The sequence below is a fragment of the Eubalaena glacialis genome, chromosome 3, assembly GCF_028564815.1.
Source record: "Eubalaena glacialis isolate mEubGla1 chromosome 3, mEubGla1.1.hap2.+ XY, whole genome shotgun sequence".
In the NCBI taxonomy this organism is placed as follows: domain Eukaryota; kingdom Metazoa; phylum Chordata; class Mammalia; order Artiodactyla; family Balaenidae; genus Eubalaena; species Eubalaena glacialis.
This window is the reverse complement of record NC_083718.1, coordinates 138,404,893-138,419,747: the sequence shown is the minus strand read 5'-3', so window position 1 is coordinate 138,419,747 and position 14,855 is coordinate 138,404,893.

The window sequence follows — 14,855 nt, the reverse complement described above, 5'->3', positions numbered from 1 at the left end:
GAAGGCCCTGGGGGTACACTGAGGGATCATGAAGAGAGCAGGTGATGTCAGAGTTACATTCTTAGGCACGGTTGCCAGAAAGAGCGAGGCTGAGAAGGCCTAACTTCCTAAACACTGGAAACGTAGTCAGACCCCTTAGGAAGGTCCCAGGAAAAATCCTAAGGAAGATACTTAAAAAGATTCCTTTGCTGGCTTCTCCTCCATCATTTGGCTTCACTCTAATTCCTGTATGGGAAACTTTGCCCTTTCATTCCCAAGGTACAGCTATTTAGAGAGCCCATGAAAATTTCCTACTACTAAAACCATGCGTGGCCATGAGAGGCACCACATGTTAACAGTTAAAAACATGAGACATATTTTGGACTTTCAGCTTTTTCACTTCCTAGCTTTCTGACTTGGGGTAAGTTTGGTCGTATATCTAAACTCGACTTTCTTCATCTGAAAAAATAAGGCTAAGATTTCATAAGAAAATACATTTAATCACTTTGTTAGATTATTTTTAAATCAGTAGATGTTGAAAGGTAGAATATATTTTTTCCAAGCAGCTTTTTTTGTTACATTTGCAGATAAGAAGTTTTGTACCTAAACATACCATTCTTCCAAATTTTTTAAGGATAAAGATATATTTTTTAAAAGCTGTAATCTAAAATTTCCTTTCAGTTAAATATAATTATTCTAAGAATGGCATATCTCTACATATGCTTGCATGGTGAAATTGAATATTACTTGCCTGTTTCTAGAGTGTGACATAAGTGGGAATAAGACAATTATAGACAGTTCTGGTAACAAAGTTGCCATATAAGGCTTATCTGAGTGGATGGCTTAGTTAGATTTGTTTGTCTGTTTCAGGTAGTTGAGTTTATTTTTTCCTGGTTTTTGCTTTCTGTTTGATCTTGAGGGAAACAAACTACCATCTAACTGCATGTACCTCAAACATTTCTTGTCCACGTCTTCAATATATAATCATAATACTTGGTACATCTGAAGTACCTGACGTCTGATATTCATAAATTGCTTTATAAATGTGGATTTAAGCCTGTGGGCAAGATGGGAAAAGCAGCCAATAGCATAAGAGCATTTATTGGACACTAATGATTTTACTGGTGCTGTAGGAGCTAACAAAATTGAGAAAGAAAATTTTTTCTATGCTTCCGGGTAGCCTAATTTAGCCAGGCAGTCCAGACACAAATAATTTTTTGAAGAGGAATAATAGTAGTACACATGGGAGTGTTCAGGATTGCCTTGATGATGGGTCTAACGTTACTGAAGAATTGTGTTCTCAGAGCTGGAAACTTAGAGACCATTGTATTCTCTTAGACAAATGGAAGCTTTCCAGTTAAACTGGTTTACTCATTACTATTAACTTGGCAGCTGAAAATGGTTTACGAACTCATTTTGTGTTGGATTTGAAATTCAAAAAAATTGAAACAAAACAAAATAAAAACTAATTTGGGTTTCTTATAATCTCTTTTGTCACAGGAGTTTTGTTCCAAGACCGTTTAGTGACCAAAACCAAAAGGCTGCTTTCTTTAACATGTAGTTTATTTTCCACCTGGCCATATTACTTGAAAGAACAGCAACTAAAAAACGGAGATAAAAATAAGCAGGGGGAAGACACAGGACATTCTATTTTGCTGCTTCTTGGCTCAAAAGTCAGAAAGACGTTGTGGTATATATATACAATGGAATATTACTCAGCCATAAAAAAGAATGAAATAATGCCATTTGCAGCAACATGGATGGACCTAGAGATTATCATACTAAGTCAAGTAAGTCAGACAGAGAAAGACAAGTATCATATATCACTTATATGTGAAATCTAAAATATGATACAAATGAACTTATTTACAAAACAGGAATAGAAAACAAACTTATGGTTACCAAAGGGTAAAAGGGAGGGAGGGATAAATTGGGAATTTGGGTTTACAGATGCACACTACTATATATAAAATAAATAAACATCAAGGACCTACTCTAGCACAGGGAACTGTATTCAATATCTTTTAATAGCCTATCATGGAAAACAATCTGAAAAAGAATATATATATATATTCTCTCTCTCTCTATATATATATATATATACATATATATGTGACTGAATCACTTTGCTGTACACCTGAAACGTAAATCAACTATGCTTCAGTAAAAAAATATTTTAAAAAAGATGGTGTGACCAGGTGGACAGCTTTCCAGAATCATAAGCAGAAGAATGGACCAGTTGTTTTCATTATAGAATTGTTAAGGAATTCTGAGGTGAAAGTGATTGGTAAAGGAACTCTGTTTTGGAGTAGTTGTTCTTAAGTTTGTATCACTTCAATGGGCTGTAGTTTGACATCCACAGTGATACCCATAAGCCCAGCCAATCCTAGCTGTTGAATTTGTAATTGCCATGGAGAGTTCTGCTCACCCCCCGATCTGGCTAAGGGGCCTCTCCACCTATCATTTCTGTGTTCTGGGTTTCTATGACATGACAGACTCTTTAATTAGTATTGCAAACAATTTATCCTTCTCTGGATAATAAATATCTCAGCATCCAACAGAACCTCCAACATAGCATCTTTGGCAGTTTTCAGAGGTGAGTTTATATGACGTACTTCTTTCCACAGTTATCAACACTTGTAAATGATTTGTTGAGGTATATACATTCATTACACTATAAATATGAAATACCTTTATTTTTTCAAGTCTAAATATTTAACTGTGCTATGTGAAACCCCTGTTAGCATCCCTTAACAATAACCTGGATAGATTCTATAACTTTTTTTTTTTTTTTAATTATTATTTATTTATTTATTTATTTTTGGCTGTGTTGGGTCTTCATTTCTTTGTGAGGGCTTTCTCTAGTTGTGGCAAGCGGGGGCCACTCTTCATCGCAGTGCGCGGGCCTCTCACTATCGCGGCCTCTCTTGTTGCGGGGCACAGGCTCCAGATGCGCAGGCTCAGTAATTGTGGCTCATGGGCCCAGTTGCTCCGCGGCATGTGGGATCTTCCCAGACCAGGGCTCGAACCCGTGTCCCCTGCATTGGCAGGCAGATTCTCAAGCACTGCGCCACCAGGGAAGCCCTAGATTCTATAACTTTTAAATCATTTTCAACTACTAAAACTTAGTTTAGTCTAGTTTAAGACTTCATTCTCATATCTGAATCAAGGCCCCCTCCTTCTATACTGTGGGCTAGAGCTGTAACCCTGACTTTATTGTAGGGGTGAGGCACATCTACCTCAGAGATACCTTCACCACTTTATTCTTCAAGGTTAAGCTCTTTTGGTTTGGGGAAAGGTGGGCAGAATGGAGGAAGACAGAGATCTTGTAGTATAGCTGGTTTTATGTTGGTGATGCTGGAAAGTGCCTTTGCTGTCACTGTAGTCCATCTTGGATATGGCTGATCCTGGTGGCCTGTTAGTGTGCAGGGATGTCCACACAGGTGCTGTGCATATGGTCTTTTTTAGGTAATGGTTAGCTTTATGCCTGCTCACTTTGTCCCCATGGACCCCTTAGACTGGGGAAGTCAAATCTTTCTTGAGCTCTGCATCTCCCTTCTCTGGATGGGTGTGCCATTGGAAGAATTCACGAGAACCCTCAAGGTTCTCTTCAGTGCCTTCTGGCGGGCTTAGAATATAAAGCAGAGAGTTCTCTTCCTGTTCTTCAAAATGCACTGTACTATAGTGTCTTTAAGCCTTGCTGGCCTGGCCACTTCAGTGGGCTTTCTGGCTTCAGAAATCTCTTTTCCAGAAAAGGGCCTCAGGCTCTGTGGTCACCTATCCCTATAACTTTGGGGTCTTTGTTCCGCATCGTCTTGCCAACTCCATGATGGCACTCAAGCTGGCCTGCATGTTCTTTCTGTATCCAGCCAGGGTGGATGTCAGGACTTCCTAATCTCTATGAACAAGTCTCTGGGAGCCTCTCTTACTTAGTTCCAGCAAGAAAAAAGCACAGGATGAGGAGAGACTGGCCTCTCTCCATGAGCTCTGCACTCTTCAAAGCTTGTCAGGACTGACAACAAGCATCAGGAGACTTGGTTGAATATTTAAATATTTGATAAATTATATTTCAACAAATAGATATAGGGAAAGATTGTGAGATTTTAGAGAATGAACCTTGAGGTGAGAAACCATAGGACATGCTTGGACACAAAGAAATGTCCAGTTTGGTTGTGGCATAGAGAGGTAAGCTGTAGAAAGGAGAAACATTTGGGATGTGCTGTGGAGGGCCCTGAATGCTGGGATGAAGAGCTTCAATTTAATTTAATTTAGGGAGGGTTATGAAGTCGTTAAGTGTTTTTAACCAGGAGAGGAAATAAAATTATGATTTTGTTTAAAACTATTGTTTTGTCAACGATGGGTCCTTTTCTTAGCCTTCCTCCTTACTGGATGTCTCTCAATCACTGTCTGACTGGAGCAGATTGGACATCTCTAAAGTGTGGGGCCTTGGTGAGGTACCATGCTTTTTCTACAGTCTCAGTAGCCTGTATGTGAGTGACACAGCTGCGTTCACTGTCCCTGCTTTATTGTCATTCCCACCTTAATGTAATCGTAGCACAGAGAGAACTCAGAAAGAGAGAGTATCAAGGGAAAGTCTAGCAAATGGAACTTCTTTAGTATAAAATCATCATGCAGTACCAAGTCCTTAGTTTTGAATATCTGGAAACTCAGTTTTGTCAGTATATTAAGAGTTGAGTAAGCTCAGGGGGACAACGTCACCAAAATTGAGTGAACAGGGACTAATGTATTAATCAATTTGTGAACTCATTAATTTTTAAATCAACTATGAGGTATAATTTTTAAACAGTAAAATTGACCAGTTTTTAAGGTGCAGTGTGATGAATTTTACAAATGTATAGAACTGTGAAAAATCAACCACAGTTAACGTGTAGAACTTTCCATTATCCTCAGAGTCCCTCATGCCAAGTTCCAGGCACTTCCCATGCCCTACTCTCAGCGTCAGGCAACCACTGACAGGCTTTCTCTCACCATAGATTAAATTTTCTTTCTTTAGTTTCATATAAATGGGATCATGTAGTATATACTCTTTTGTGGGTGGTTCTCCTGTTCAACAAAATATTTCTGAGATTCATTCATGTCATTTCACATATCATTAGTTCGTTCATTTTTATTGCTGATGGTATTTTATTGTATCGATATACTATAAATCGTTTAACCACTTCCCTGATGATGAATATTTGAGTTGTTTCCAACTCTTAGCTATCATAAATGAAGCTACTCTGAATATTTATGTACAAGTCTTTTTGTGGATGTAAGTTTTTGGTTGTCTTGGTATACTAGTCAGGGTTCAATCAAGAGATAGAAACCACACAGTAATTTGAACATGGAGAAATATTGTTAAAATCATAAAAATAGCAGGTAATTATTACTAGGAGATTATTATTAGAGGATTGGGGTAATGGGAACTTGGCTATGAAGAGGTAAAGAAAATTCTAAGGAATACAGGATTAGCATAATAGGGAGCAGCCATTGCCCCTAGGATTGAGATAGAGCACCCACGGAGGAGGCCATTCCCCTTCCTGAGCTGAGATCCAGGGCTCATTTGAGAGGGTATGTTCATGGCTCAATGGAAGGTGGAGACTATCCATGAGGTGCCTGATATCTGCCTTCAGGAGTGCTGGAGAGGGAGGGCAGTGTCCACAGGGAGATGCTGTACTCTGGAACTCACTGCAAAGAGACCCAAGCGGGGCTAGGAAGCTGTTCAAGGACAGGTGCCTAGATGGCCACACTCAATGAGAAATCACTGTCTGGGGTATCAAGGGAAGAAGATGTTCACCAAGAGGGGCATGCAGTGGCACTCAACAGGGAAGCATCCTAAGGGAGTGCTGAGGGAAGCTGGTCAAGTGGAGTCGCCTTGCCAGTGATACTTTTGTCTGCTGCCAGGGAAAGCTGTTCAAGGGAAGGTGCTAAGGAGGTGGCACTGCTAGGGAAGCAACTATATGGGTCCTGGGGGAAGCTATTCACAGTGAGGTGCCTTGACAGTGGCATTCTACTACAAAGTGCTACATGAAGCTGCTCACAAGAAGGTGCCATATGCTTTTGACCCCTGGGCACCTCAGGGAAGCATGGTGTATACTTCAGGAGCCTGACGTGAGGAGTACACCAGAACTAGAAAGAGAAACCTCTTCTTTCTCCACTGTTTTTCCAGAACCCTCTACTACAAAGCCTTATGTTGTGCCCTCTGGCAGAGGAGAAATATTTACAGGGTTAAGCTCCATCATCACAGAGCAGACAATGAAATGTGAATATGGAGCTGGGAGTCGATAAACTGATAACTGGCACACTTGATAAATCCATAGAAGTGGAGTTGCTGAGTCATATGTTACTACTGTATGTTTAACTACATAGGAAACCTCCAAACTGTTTTCCAAAGTGGTTTTAACATTTACATTCCCACCAGCCAGTGACATATGAGGGTTTCTGTTGCCCCACATCGTTACTAACACTTGGTATTATCAGTCTTTCTACTTTTAACTATTGCAGTGAATTTGGTATGGTATATCTTTTTGGTTTTAATTAACATTTCCCTGATGGTGAAAGATAAGCTTTTGATTTGCTTACTGGCCATTTGTATATCTTTTTTAGATGTGTTTGTTCAAATATGTTGTTCATTTAAAAATGTAGGTTTTGGGAATTCCCTGGCGGTCCAGTGGTTAGGACTTGGCGCTTTCACTGCCGACGGCCCTGGTTCAATCCCTGGTCAGGGAACTAAGATCCCCCAAGCCGTGCGGCATGGCCAAAAAACCAAAACCAAACAAACAAACAAACAAAAACCAAAGTAAAAAAGTAGGTTTTTTTGGTCTTATAACTGAGTTTTAAGAGTGTGTGTATGTATGTATGTTTGTATGTACATACATGTGGTATATATATATGCATGTGTATATACATATATATATATTTTTTTTTTTTTGGAAAAAGATCCATTGTCGTGTACATGTATTATAATGCTTTCTCCTAGTCTGTGTCTTGCCTTGGCATTTTGTTAATTATGTGTTTCAAAGAGAAGAACTTTTAAAATTTGGTGAAGTCCAATTGAACAATTTTTCTTAAACAGTGATTTTCTGTTCAATCTAATAAATCTTTGCCCAGATAACAGATATTTTTCTCCCATATTTTATTCTATACGTTTTAGAGAGTTAGCTTTTACATTTGGGTCTATGATCCATTTCAGGTTAATTTTTCTGTATAGGGTGAGATAAAGATTGAGGTTTATGTGGATATGAATATGAATCCACCCCTCCCCTTACATGTGGACACTGAATTGTTCTAGCACCATTAGTTGAAAAGACTTTCTTTGTTCCATTGAGTTACCTTGGGCATTTTGTCGAAAATCAATAGACTATGTATGCCTTGTCTATTTATGGATTCTCTGATCTGTTCCATTAATCTATGTTTTATCCTTATGCCAGTACCACACTGTATTGACTACAGTAGTTCTATGGTAAAATTTGCAATCCAGCAGTATAATTCCTCCATATGTTTTTTTTTTTCAAATTTGTTTTTGCTTTTTCTTTGCATTTTCATACATAGTCTAGCTTTTTTTTTTTTTGCATTTTCACACATATTTTAGAATCATATTGTCAAAGTCTGCAAAAGAGTTTGCTGAGATTTAAATTGTGATTGAGTTGAATCTGTAGGTCAATTTGGGAAGAACTTACATCTGAACAATTTCGGTCTTGTATTCCATTAACATAGTATGTTTTTCCACTTATTTATGTCTTTTAAAATTTCTTCCCCCCAGTTCTTTGTAGCTTTCATTGTACAAGTCTACACATAAATTGTTCAATTTATCAATGAATAATCCATGGTTTTAGATACTATTTTATTGTTATTTTTCTTCTTTCCTTTCCTTTCTTCATATTTTAAAAAGCATTTCCAATTGTTTGTTGCTAGTATATAAAAATAAACTTGATGTTTAAATATTGGCTTTAAATTTGAGATCTTGTTAAACTTATTTGTTCTGTAAGCATTTTTTTCTAAATTATTTAGGAATTTAATTATTTCTTTCTAGTCTGTATATCTTTTATTTCCTTGTCTCACCTGCTGCAATGGCTAGGATTACTATTATACTGTTGAATAGAAGTGGTGAGATTGGAATCCTTACTTATTTTACTGAATATTAAGGGGAAATTATTCATTCTTTCATCAATAGAAGGAGTTTTGATAAGTATGTCTTCTGTTGCTAGTTTTCTGAGAGTTTTAAAACATTTTAAATTCAGGTATCCTTTTTCCAGTGTCTATTGAGATGATAATATATATCTTATTTTATTAATGTGGTGAATTACATTGATTGATTTTTGAATGTGAAACTAACCTTACATTTCTGGGATAAAACCTTTTTGGTTATGGTGTAGTACCCCTTTTTGTATATTGCTGGATTCTATTTCCAAAAATATCTTGAGTTTTTTGTATCTATGTTCATGAAGGATATTGATCTGTAGTTTTCTTGTTTCTTTCTTTGTCTGGCTAAGGTATCTGAGTTACGCTGGCCTCATAAAATGTGTTGGAAGTGTTCCCTCATCTTCACATATTTAAAAGAGTTTTTGTCGCATTAGTATTATATTTTACCTAAATATTTGATAGAAATCTTCAATGAAGCCATCTGGGTTTGAAATTTTTGTAGTTGCTAAGATTTTAATGATAAACTTATTTTGTTTAATTTGTATAGGATAAACACAAGAAAAACACACACACACATCAAAATTAAATTGCCAAAGGCTAGCGATAAACATAAATACTTAAAAGCAGTCAGAGAATATGAGACATTATATAGAGAGAAATGAATATGAGAATGATTTCAGACTTCTCAAGCGAGGGTGTAAATGGAGCACCCTCTTTAAAGTGATAGAAGATAAACTTTATTATGACTAAAATACTCACATTTGTTATCCTGGGTACTGTCTCCCTAATACCATTGGGTGGATTGCATTAATGATTGAAAGCTTTCCTGGTGAGCATGGAATCAACATACAGGGAGATGGAGATTTTTAAGTGTTTGTTTGCCTCAGCCACAGAACAGTCTTGTGAACTCTGTCAGTCTCACAAATATATTCTTCCCAAGTTGCCCCACCTCAGATAACTGCAGCCCTGCCTTGTCAGTGGATCATGCTAAATATCTTGGAGGCATCCTTGACATCTCACTTTCTTTTGCATATCACCCAATCTCTCAGGAAATTCTGTCAGTTCGACCATCAAAATCATCCAACGTCTTGTCATCATTTCCACTGCCACCATGCTTGTCACCATTAACGGTGCTCGTCATTATTATTTAGTGCCTGCAATATTGTAGCTCCCTATCTGTTTCCTCTGCTTTGTCCCTTACAACCTGCACGCACTCCTCCCCTCAGTCTAATGTTGACGGAGTACCCAAAGTAATGCTGTTAAAATGCAAGTCAGGTCATATTAACCCTCTGCAGTGATTTTCCATTTGACCCTGAGTAAGAGCCAAACTCCTGAGAATAGTCTATAAGGGCCTACATAGACTAGCCTCAGTTGCTTCTTTTTTCCTATGATGCAAGCATTCCAGACATAGTGGTGTCCTTGCTATTTCTCAAACACCCCAGGCATGCTTTTACCCCAAGGCCTTAGCATTTCTGTTTTCCTCATTCTTTGTTTTTTGCATCCGGTATCCACATTGCTCCTCTTACCATCAGCAGGTTTAATTTTAAGTCACCTTCTCTGTTAGACCTACTTAGAATTCCCTAATCAACCTATTTAGAATTATACCCCTCTACCTCTTCGTTATTCTCCTTCTTTTCTCTATTTTTTTCCCCAATAGGATTGCTCATCATCAAACATAGCCAAATATTTTATCTTTTTGTTTTGTTTATTTTCTTTCTATTCCACCTAGAATGTAATTTTTATCCCGTTTAATCACTAGACTGTCCCTGTTGCCTAAAACACCACTGAGAACATCATACACACTCAAGAGATATTTTTGGAGTAAATGAATATTTGAAGTCAGTTATTTTAGTGACCAGATATTTGTGCCTTGCAAACTCAGTATTTCTTTGCCATTGGTGGTGTTTTACAAAAACTTGCAGGGACCTGACCTATGACTCCCCCTTTTTTTAAGACTTCACGCAGACCACATTCTCTTCCTGCAGGCAGTTTCATAATACCCATATTTAGGGTAGAGCTTTCTTTTGTTTTCAGACATATTTTCCTGGCTTTGTACATTAGTTATTTTGCTTAGACTTGAAAGTGTCCAAGTAGACTCAGGTATATACCTCTTGGAGTGTGTTATTTCTACTGAGAATTAATTTCGTTATTTGTGGTTTCTTTCTGAAGTTTCATTCTCAGATGGCAACTTTAAGTTTTAGGGCAACTCACTGTAATCACCGATAACCTCTTTGAATGAGTTAAAAATGAGTTCAGTCCGGCTGTGAACATTCGAATTCATATAATCAGTGTTTATTCCTTGCCACCTCCTTGTTATAAATGGTGGTTAGGTCCACAGAAGTCTCTTTTATCCACATGAAGCTGAACGGTAATTCTAATAATATCATTGTACCTACATGATTTATAAGCTTTTTTTATATGAGAAATTATATCTGAGTTCTAAGCAGCGGTGAGGGTTATCTGGCTACAAGTTCCAAGTAACTGATTTACAAACACTTTTGAAATATAGCTTGATGACATGTTGGGGATTACATTTACTTGGAAACATTTCATTATCTTGGATAAAATGTGACAATGTTGATTAATTGTAGTATAGAGGAATAAGAAGTTTAAAAGCATTGTTATAACATTTAGGCTTAATTTTGTAGTTTTTTTCATCCTTCTCTCATACAAACATGTGGCCCTTCTTACCAACCTGTATACAGCACTCTCTTCTTTTGGCCTACATCACCTAGTTAGCAAATCAGACTTTAGGATTGGCCATTTTAACATTTAAAAGATTAGCAATTTTGTTAACAGAAGGACAGAGAATTTACCACAGAATGGCAATGGACCATTCCTGTGGCCCTGATTTTGTTTGCCAAACAACCTGTTAACAGAGGAAATGAGAGATAGGTGATGCAGTTAAGCTCTGAATTCTGGTCTGGAACATTTGTGAAGATAATCTATGTTCCTGCCATCATGATGCTGTAACTGTGGTCCCTTAGAATCACACAGTGACCTACAGACAAAAAGAGACCAGTTCATCCTCTGGAAGACTGAACAAACTTTTCATCTCATGTTGAGATTAGACTGTGCAATGTCTCTGGGCAGATTCAGTAACTCTACAGTAGATTTTGTATATGTCCTTATCTTTGTTCTCTTCGGCCTCCCTTCCATTACTTAACAATCCCTATTCCGTAGTAGACCATTTTTGAACGGGATGGGAAGAGAGAGCCTTTTGCTCCCATTTTAGAGATGTTTGCCTTTGGTAGTATGTGAATTCTTAGTTTTCTCTGGATATGTTTGAATTTTATCACTTGCTGTATTACCACATTTTGTCATCCATGTATTCAACCTCAGATGTTTGTGTATTCCCCTTCTCTGCCCAGTACTTCTCAAACTGGCATCTGCAGATACCTGGAACCTTGACAACTTAGTTTTAGTTATCCATGAATATAAGGAGAATGTTTAGATTTTCTATTTGATGATGTAAAGTAATTGACATAAAATATTCTAGATTATCTGGATGCCCATTTTCTGTTGACTTTACATTTACTTTGGAACAAAGTGAAAGTCAACTGACATCACCATAATTAATGCAAAAGTTTTGCCCTAGTTTGAATTGAGAAGAGTTGGGAGAATTGAATCATCACAGGACACTGCTATAGGGATGTCAAATACAAAAGAATATGTACCATAGGATGTTTATCTTGCATATGAATGTGCTGGGTGATTGTGTGGATTCTATCTTTGTACTAACTGCAACATTTCTGTCTTTATGCTTTACAATTCAGTGAGGATATTTTCGTAAGCAATATTTAAGAAACATTGGTATTGCATTTTGGTATACTAATATGTTCTTTGTCACAGAAAGTGACCAATTGGCTGTCCAAAGGAGTTTGCCATTAAAAAGGGAAAATAATGAAAATTAAGCAGTGATCAAAATATGCGCAAAGCAATAATAATCAAGCCAGTAGCAACTGACATAAAACATATAAATACTGTAGACAAATACAGCTTTCTACTAGTTCACTCAGTTTTAGAAAAACATTATATATCACGTTAACTTAATGTAGTTAAATTGATTGGTAATTGTTTTGTAATTTCAGTGAGAGGAAATTTCTCCCCTCTCCCTATTTCTGTGTGGATATATGCCCATTAAAGAAACACTCCTGACATCTTGCTCCAACCCTCATTCTTGTCCACAGAGGTGGAGTGAATTACCTTGTTGAAGGATAATAAGCACTGATTCATTGTATGTTGTGGCTGCTCAGTAGACCCAAACTTTGTACAAGTATTTTGTCCCGAGGTTTGGACTTGGAAGGGCTAGGGCAGGGAATGCTTATCCTAACACTGAGCCGTGTTCTTTAGCTGCCTTATCAGTATGAAAGATGATGTTTTGATTTCCATCTGTCTGTCTCTTTCTCTTGATTGGTTTCCACTTTGGGAGGGAGAGAAATTAATCATTACTGAGCATCTTAAACCCTGACAATTTTCCTTTTATTTATTTTGTAAATTTGTTTTATTTTTAAGATTATATGAGAGCAATATTCAAAGGATTTCATTCCTGTTTAGTGTTACATAAATATAAAAAAAATTATAATGAAAATAATTTGTCAACACCAAGAATCGCCAAGCATGCTTTTCCTTTAATATGCATCCATATGTCACGTAAGTTAGAGGAAATCTAAGAGAACTGTCATTAACATACTCAAACTCAAAATAAATACTAAAGCAATATCTCTTGAGACTTTAAAAAATAAAGTCAATTTTAAGAAATATTTTTAGAATATGGTAATGATGATAGCTAGTTTTAAAATTTTCCTGAATTCACCATAAAAAACCAAAAAAGCAGCTAGGATAGCAAGGCCCCAAACCTATAGAAAATACCTGTAACAAAACTAGCTGATGAGGTATGAATTCCAAAATATGATCAGGTTAGGTAAAACTACCAACAGCAATAACATGTACATCATAATGAGCTCTAGATGTGACTACTCATTTCCTGGAAATACAGCCTAGGAACATGTTGAACCCGGCTATAGGAATACAATCAGCATATTCTGGGTTATGGGGAGAAACCCTGCTAGAGAAAAGGTACCTTTAACAAAGAACTGAAAGAATAAAAAAAAAATAGACTAAAGAAACTTCAGAGACACATTAGTATACTAACCAGTTGTGATGTCTGGATTATGTTAGGGTCTTGATGCAAATTATAAAAATTATAAAAAATTTAGAAAATATGAATAGAACTGTCTGATGATATTAAGGAATTATCATTAATGATATTTTAAAAGATGTGATAATAGTATTGTGGTCATTTTAAAAAGAATACCTAACTTTTAGAGAGGTATAATGAAGTACTTGCAGATAATACGATGTCTGAAAGGGAGGAAATAAAATGGTGGAGTAAGATTGGTCACGAGTTAATAATTTTTGAAGCTGGTGATTGAGGTTCATTATAGTAGTCTGTCTCTGTTGTGGAATATGTTTGAAATTTTCTGTAGTGAAAATTTTAAAAACATCTACCAAGAGAACAAAGAATGGTACTGATGAACCTAGGGGCAGGGCAGGAATAAAGACGTAGACATAGAGGATGGACTTGAGGACACGGGGTGGGAGGGGGAAGCTGGGGCGAAGTGAGAGTAGCATCGACCTATATACATTACCGAATGTAAAATAGGTAGCTAGTGGGAAGCAGCAGCATAGCACAGGGAGATCAGCCCGGTGCTTTGTGATGACCTAGAGGGGTGGGATAGGGAGGATGGGAGGGAGGCTCTAGAGGGAGGGGATATGGGGACATACGTATGCATATGACTGATTCACTTTGGTGTACAACAGAAACTGACACAGTCTTGTGAAGCAATTATACTCCAATAAAGATCTATTAAAAATAAAAAGAGAGAACAAAGATGTTTAAATGAGACTCTAAGAACCAGAGGATGGGCCAGTAAGACTTTAGAGAACATGGTTTTCAGAGTATAAAGTGAAGGAAGGCCAAAGAAGATTTAGTAATCCTGGATAAAATCAATCCAGTTCTGTTCAAATATTGTGGTTCCCTGGCAATCTACGATAGCAGTCCGCAACCTTTTTGGCACCAGGGACCGGTTTCATGGAAGACAGTTTTTCCGCGAATGGGGGGGGTGGGGTGGGGGGATGGTTCAGGCGGTAAGGCGAGCGATGGGGAGCGATGGGGAGCGATGGAGAGCAGCAGATGAAGCTTCGCCATTCACCCGCTGCTCACCTCCTGCTCTGCGCTACCAGTCCGTGGCCCGGGAACTGGGGACCCCTGATCTACAATAACCGGTAAATGCAAAGTTCTTTTTTTTTTTTAACTTTGTAATATATTTGTGTCTTACACTTAAAAGGCCTGTCTGACAGATTGGCAGTTCCCCCAACTTTTTACCAAACCAGAGTTTCCCAGCTTGCATGATGAGTATGGATTACAGATTTGCTTTAGCCATCGGGGTGCCTGGGATATATAATCTCCTGGGCTACGACTTTCAGTGTCCAGCTGTAAGTAACATTGTCTTTGGCCTTAATATATGATATAGAGATTATAATTTCTTATTTGTGTCATACTCTAAAAATGCTTGGGAAGCCCTAGACTAAATTATAAATCTGACTTGTTATCCCCTTTACTTAGGAACTGTTCTCTATGGCCTACATCATTGTTCAGAGTGGTCAGTGTCTTTTTTCAAACAGAGATGCACACTTCAGAAAGGAGTAGATGTAAATCTGTCAACCAACCC